This window comes from Podarcis filfolensis (genome assembly GCF_964270895.1).
Source record: "Podarcis filfolensis genome assembly, chromosome: 5".
Lineage (NCBI taxonomy): Eukaryota > Metazoa > Chordata > Lepidosauria > Squamata > Lacertidae > Podarcis > Podarcis filfolensis.
The window spans coordinates 64,416,327-64,424,198 of NC_139608.1; positions in this window are offsets into that span (position 1 = coordinate 64,416,327).

The window sequence follows — 7,872 nt, forward strand, 5'->3', positions numbered from 1 at the left end:
AAATGATTAAGGACTCAAGGTAGATGCTTACAATATGGGGCTGGATATAAACACATCTATGAAGCATTTCAGTTAAACGCACTGTGAACTCATACAGGGAAATCCAGTTGGGAAAGAAAGGACTCCACAGCGCCATCTGGTGTCACAATGTTATATCACATATACAACGCCTATAAAAGCTTTTTCTTTACCAATCTAGCTGAGTCCTGGGAAAGTTCTCAGGAAAAGCATCCCTTCCATCCAAGCAACAATAGCCCCTTGTACTTACCTGAAATTCCAAAATTCTTCTTGGTCTATTGAGAAGTGCTGATGTCTTCTAGACCAAGTGGTCCCCCTGTTATTTAATATCCAGACATCATAATCAGCATCTGCAAGAACAAATCCCAGACTATTGTTGCTGGGAAGATTTGAAATCAAGCTCCTGCCTTCACAAACGACACCGGGTACCAATAACGCAACTGACTTAGGCCCTGGAAAACAAAGACAATATTAGATAGAGAATGGGCACTCACAGAGCACCAACATTTCCCACTGGTATCTAGCCCAAGGCCAAGCAGAGTAGGGTGCAGGGGGTACAAAGGAGATGAGCCAGACATTTCCTAGGACCTCAGAAAATGTTTCCATAGATTGTGTGAAGACTAGCAACAATGTTTTGTGTAAGCCTACATAAAACGCCGTGACACTTCTTTCCCCGCCCACTTTCTCTTCTGCCAACATGTCCCCGCCTACTTTTCCCAAGCAATCCAGAGAGGCGGTGCTGAAGCATTGGCAAAAGGTAGCAGAAGTAGGTGAGGCGAGAAGGTGGGTGGACCTTGCCTCTCCTGTGGGTGAAACGCTGTGCCTCTGAGGTGACTGCCATCTGCCACTGAAGTTATCCGCCATACACTTTGATCAGAGTAGGGTGAAGCAGCTCATTGCCACCATTATCAACATGAACAGATGAAGAACTGGCTACGTCTGATAAAATTATCCTTGTGAGGCGATTTGCAACGCTCTCCCTGCCACAATGTGAAGGCAGTCCCATGACAGGGCAAGGATCTGGGATAAGAGTTCACCACCACTTTACTGATTTCAGATGTAGGTGGACTTTGGTTCTGGCACTGAGTATTTATCCATCCCGGCCTCCAGCTGGAGGGCTGATATTTTAAACAGGTTTGTTCTACCAAGGTGGCCATTCCAAAAGCACTGCTGGAAGCTCTATGAATTCTCTGCCCCACACTTGCCTTCTGGACAGAGATTTCCACCTAGATCCCTCCAATGGGATACCCTATAAGTGCTAGGCACAGTCAGCTTTTATCCTTAGCTGGCGGACCAGAATGAGATCTTCCATGTGCAAGTCCGCCAGCCAGACACAGCCTCACAGGCTGCCCAAGTTTGGGGACTTTAAATTTTTAGACTTGGTGGGCTATCCTGTACTGCCGTGTAGTCGGCTTGGGAATTTACAACAGCCAGATGCTGGGAGGGCAGCTCATGAGGGGCCACAATAGCTGCCCACCCAGTGGCCATTTCCAAACAACTCTCCTAACAGTTTATCTAGCCAAGAGAGTATTGTTTCAAACACGATCAGATTAATTTGCCAGTTTGAAATAACTCCTGCCAAGCATGGGGTTTCCTCCTGGAAATGCATGTGCTCTTGAAAACTGTTTTAAAAGGAAATTACAAGGATCCTGGTCCACTGTTTTCAAGGCCATCTGAATTATTAACTTACAATAGTCAGAAATTGTTGTGGATTGAGATGTCTTCTACTGCTGAATTCTTCAGAAGTTTGGGGTGTATGGTATCAAACTGGACACCCTGGTCAAAGATAATGGGGAATTTATTTGGAGTATGTCCCAAAGAACTTGCTGGAACTTTCTTTGAGTATGCATGCATAGAGTCAGACAAAAGATCAGAGGAGAAATTAATGATTATAAGGAATAGTGTTGAAGAGAAAAAGCAGAGTGGAGCCTCAAACTCAACAGGACTAATAATAATAATAATAATAATAATAATAATAATAATAATAATAAATTATTTATACCCTGCCCATCTGGCTATGTTTCCCCAGCCACTCTTGGCAGCTCCCAACGGAATATTAAAAACACGATAAAACATCAAACGTTAAAATTTTAATTTTATAAAATTAAAATTAAATTAAAATAAAATGTAGTTTAATATTTTGTTGGGGAAGCCCAGCCACATGGGTTGGGTATAAATAATAAATTCTTCTTCTTCTTCTTCTTCTTCTTCTTCTTCTTCTTCTTCTTCTTCTTATTATTATTATTATTATTATTATTATTATTATTATTAAAACTTCCCTAAACAGGGCTGCCTTCAGATGACCACAAGTGACCATAAGAAACACCCAGCAAATAAAAAATGACAGGTAAGCCATTGAGGAATTTTAATGAGTTCCCCAGATTATTGGCTTTCTATCTGAAAACAACAGCAACATAAAATTAAGCTAGAGATAAAGAATCACATTAACCTGTGGAAAGCCCTCCCATCAGATGTCAAGGAAATAAACAACTATCTAGCTATTAGAAGACATCTAAAGGCAACCCACTGTCCACATTATTCACTGGGGAACTGCATTACAACATTTTAAGAAGTGTGAATTTCAAATGATGGCTGCGATTGTTTTCATATACTGTTTTGGGAAGTGCAATGTGTATCAAGTCACATTTAAACATGAACTAAATTGAAGTGCTACCCCATATTTGGGGGAGGGACATAATGACAATGTTGGTAGGGAAGGATATTCAGTAAGAGAGATGTTTCCATAGGAAACGATATTTCAGTACATGAATATCAAAGCTAGGCTGTGACAGTCTCTAAGGCCAAATCCTCAGCATTTCCATGGCTATTGTCCTTTGAGATATGGGAACATATTGTTCTTTCGAAGCAGTATTACTCACTGCATGAGGTGAGATTTCCCCACACTATACTTGACATTAGGAACTACTTTGTCTGGTCAAAGGCAAAAGCAAAGCCAGTCCTTCGTTACGTTAGATTCGCTGTGTGTTCCTGGGCTTGATTCAACCTTGGTATCGCTCTGTAAACTGTCCAAACTTGCTAGAATGCTTGGCATGCAGAAGATGATAAAACACACTTTAACTTGGTCCACATGAGGCTGGATTGCAGGAAAGAATTGAAAGCGATACAGCCAGAAATGAAAGAGCCGGCTTCACCGACTCTGATCTCTGAGAACCACAGATAACATCTAGGCTGTGGCTGAAAGATGAGGCCTTTGCAGAGAGAAATATGCTCTTTGCAATGCAAGGTCAATTAATTATACTGTCAGTTGTGTCAGTGCAGACAGGTAGTTTTAATCTGACGATGAGCAAGAGGTAATAATAATAATAATAATAATAATAATAATAATAATAAAACTCAGATAATTGATCATAAATACAAGTCATACAGACCCAATGCAGTGTCTACACAGTCACTGTTTAGGGTTCCCATATTCCCCAAAGTGGACATCCAGAGAAAGTAATTGGCCTTTTGGGGGATTTATAAAGCATTTTATTTTATTTTAAAAATTGCCCTAGTTGCCATACGGCTGGGTTTCCCGGACATTTTGCCGATTCAATGAAAATCCACCTGGACTCCATTTTGACAGTCCGATTCCCGGATGTATCAAGAAAACTCGGACATATGGATGCATATATGCAGTTAGTGGTGTTAATATGACTTTTTTGTACTTCTGCATAAGATGAAATATAACAGGGAATAGTTTCTTCAGAGCACTGATGCTGAGCACGTGTGGTTTCATATTTTAAAATGCCCTTAACACATAGAGCCATCATGACTAGAAGAAGAAGAGTTTGGATTTGATATCCCGCTTTATCACTACCCAAAGGAGTCTCAAAGCAGCTAACATTCTCCTTTCCCTTCCTCCCCCACAACAAGCACTCTGTGAGGTGAGTGGGGCTGAGAGACTTCAAAGAAGTGTGACTAGCCCAAGGTCACCCAGCAGCTGCATGTGGAGGAGCGGGGACGCGAACCTGGATCACCAGATTACAAGACTACCGCTCTTAACCACTACACCACACTGGCTCTCTACAGGAATAAAACTACATTTACATGGGAATAAGCAACATTCTGCTGGGGGTGGGGAGTTAAAACCTTTTAAAGTAAAAAATAAGTAAAAAAACTAAGCATCTGTAACCACCATAAAAAAAAAAACATTAAGGAAGGTGACTGAGTCTGGAGATGTGGGAATTCCTGTTTCTGATGCTGGGAAATAGGGACGGCAACAGCTCGTGATTCAATCCATTAAACTGTGTGGGCTTAGCTAAACTGTTTCCAATATATTTTAAAATGGCACAATGCAATTTAAACTTGCATTGGCAAGGTGTACTATTATTTACAATGGGATGGAAGTCTGCTTAAGTTTTACAGGATTGTGCTTCATTACAGTAACGTATAACGTTGTTAAATGTAAAACTTAAGAATGCAAGCTATTAAAATACATAACTGAAGACAGGTCACCCCCCAAAAAACATAATTTAAAAGATACATGGAAGAAAATATTTTTAACTTACCTGTTCCTGTTCATCAGTGGTGACCAGATCTCAACTACACACTGCCTATATATACCTGTATAGGTTATTATAAGTTATAATAAACTTCAGATAATAAGATCAATTTCATCATACTGTATAATTATGCATCATGTCTCTTTATAGACGCATTTTAAATATTGGAACACATATAGAGTAACTAAAATGGTTAAGAAATAATAAGAATTATACACCCAGCATATGCCTAATGGCAAGGCAGGTCTGTACAAAGAATTACATTGTATATTGCACTTCATTCCGTTAAAAAGATTTGTAACCCAAGGTTTATTGTTATATTAAGTGGTATAGAAATTGACCACATATGGCATAACTGCACACCTGGCATTACAGGCAGCACAGCTTAGTAGTTAGAGCAGAGTACTAACTTCCCTGTATATTCCTGCATTGTAGGGGGTTGGACTAGAATGGTCCTTGGGATCCCCTTCAACTATAAAATATGCTGGGAGATTGGGCTAGATGACCAGGGGCTTCTCTCGACTTTAACTATATTCTTTAGGAAAGTACAGAGAGTCAATCACTACGTTTGCGGTGTGTTTACATGGGTGGACATGGGTGTATGTGCATGTGTGTGCTTACATGTGTGCAGGTGTGTATGTATAGTGTTGGTTATGCGAGTTTGCTGCGAATTTATTATGCAGGTTTCTGTGCCTTTTGAGGTTGGGCTAGAGGACCCAGGGCCCCTTCCAACCTTAATGTGGTAATATTACAAGAGGATACTGATTTCTTAAGCTGTTTCTATACATAGGGATATAGCCATGCACACACATGCGGGTACACATATGTATTGTTTAGTTGTATTACTTATGCTTAAGACATGGGAATTATGGTACACTTGGATCACTTGTATGGTACACTTGTATCATATATGTGGATGTATGTGTATACATATTCTCATATATGTTATACACACACATGATTTTGGAATAGCAATACTGTTGTGTAAGCACATGCATGGAATTTTTGAATAATATAGTTAATATGTTTTCCTCCTCAACTAATGAGCTGCTTAATTTTCAGGTGCTGCACAGTCAATTGTGGGCGAAGTGTGGCCTGTTGGCATTGCCTTTGTATACTATGTCCTAGTTCAGTGGTGGTGAACCTATGGCAAGCATGCCAGTACGTGCGCCATTGCCCCATCAGGGCCATAGCTTCCATGCTGGGGGTAGGGGAGAAGGAGGAGAGGAGGGCTCACGTGCAAGCAGGCAGGGAGGCGGGGATCTCTCAGAAGTGGAGTGGAGGCTTCATGCCAAGAGATCCCTGCATCCACTCCTGATTGCACGCAAGTAGGAGCGGGATTGGGCAGCTCAGTTGAGGAGTGCCTGGCTGCCTTCAGGTGGTGCAGGGGCTCTCAGATGCAGCTTCTGGGCTGCCTCCACCTTCCCCAACACGAGCAACTATTCAGCCTGGCTGCCTTCAGGTGGTGCAGGGGCTCTGATGTGGAGGTGGGGGCTCCTTTAAACTTCTTCCTTGAGGGGAGTGCAGCCGCGAACCCCTCAGTGGAAAGTGTGATAGAGCCTGCACCTCCCCAGATGAGCAGCCCCAATCCAGCTCCTGTTCCCGGGCAAGCAGCAACACTGCCTAGTGGAGCAGCTCGATCCTGCTCTTACTTGCCTGCAAGCAGGAGCAGGCTGGGGGGGGCAACATCCCTTGCCTGCTCGCTTGCCCCCCCCCAGCCTTCCCTCACTCAGTTCTGGGGCTGCCAGAGCTGGAGGAGGGGGTGGTTGCTGTGGCAGAAGCACCCAGCACTGGAGGGCGGCAGTGCTCACTAGGAAAACGGAAGTGTGGCACTCAAAACGGAAGTTATACTCAGAACGGAGCACATTCGGCTTCCAAAAACAGTTCCAAAACCGGAAAACTCCTTTCTGGGTTTGAAGTGTTCAGGTTCCAAGTAGTTTAAAAACTAAGCTATTTGAAAACTGAGGTACCACTGTATTTATTTTTCCCAATTTGAACTGTATTTATCCCCCCCCCACTGGGTCAGGAGGTCCTACACACGACTAGGAGTCTGGCAGGGACACATACCTGACTGGCAATGTTCTCTCCCTTCTGGTGAGTTGTACAGGAGATTCAAAATCTTTCTCCATCCCAAACATCACAGCGACTGATACCTCAGAGGCATCAGCACACTTCAAGATCAGCAAAGTATAGGCAGTCAGTGTACAGACTCAGTAGTGCAGCATTTGGCTAAACTACGTTTATTTACATATACACACTTGGAGCATCGTAACTCAGCTCCTTCCTCTTCAACATCAGACAGCAAAGAGAAAGAACAAAGGACAAATGTCCTACCTCATGGAAACACAGTAATACAAGCATCCTGTCTCCTTCACTTCCCACAATGTGGAATGAAAACATACACCATCATGTGATAAAAACAATCCCATGACTGCAACACGGGAAAAGAATCCTAACACACACCCCTGGTGGTGATTTTCTTGAGTCAAAATGAGAGTACCCCTAAACATTTTTTAAGAAAAAAAGCACTGAGTTATACCATAAAGTTATATATCAGTGGAAAGATAATTAAATGAAGAATGTAATGCAATAACGTTTATGAAGGATTATTTATTACAACAGCAGTCATAAAGAAGAAACGTGAAACACACAGAAAAAAATGAGATATATAGGTTAAATTGCCGTGTTGGCACTTTGCGATAAATAAGTGGGTTTGGGGTTGCAGTTTGGGCACCCAGTCTCCAGAAGGTTCACCATCACTGCCCTAGTTGGTTTTGTTCCACAGTTTGTGATCTCATCTCTTCTAGCACACGCCTGTACTTTAGTCCAATTAAGATCCAATTACAGTGGTACCTCTAGATACGCACACCTCTAGTTGTGCATATTTCAGGATGTGAACACAGCAAACCCGGAAGTATTTTTCTGAGTTTCACCGTGCGCGCATGCGCAGAAGCGCTCTATACACCATGCTCGTGCGTAGAAGCATTAAACTGCGCCACACACATGCGCAGAATTCCCGTTGCAAATTCCTTGGGATGCGGCCAGAGCTCTGGAATGGATCCCATTCACAACCAGAGGTACCACTGTATATGGAGAACCTCTGCTTCTTAATGGTGGCTTTGGAGGGTTATCGGCAGGCCTCCCTGCCCCCCTCCCCACCATTCCATGCTGGAGCAAGAGCCAGGTACCAAGACAAACTGCAAATAACTGGACCTCAAAACTGGACCAACAAACACTGCCTAACTTGCCCCAGATGAGCCGCAAAGTCTCAACAGTAATAGGCTCCCTTGTGTCTGGCAAAGCCAGGTGTACACAATGCCAGCCAGCGATTAGCTTCTTTTACGTGGAA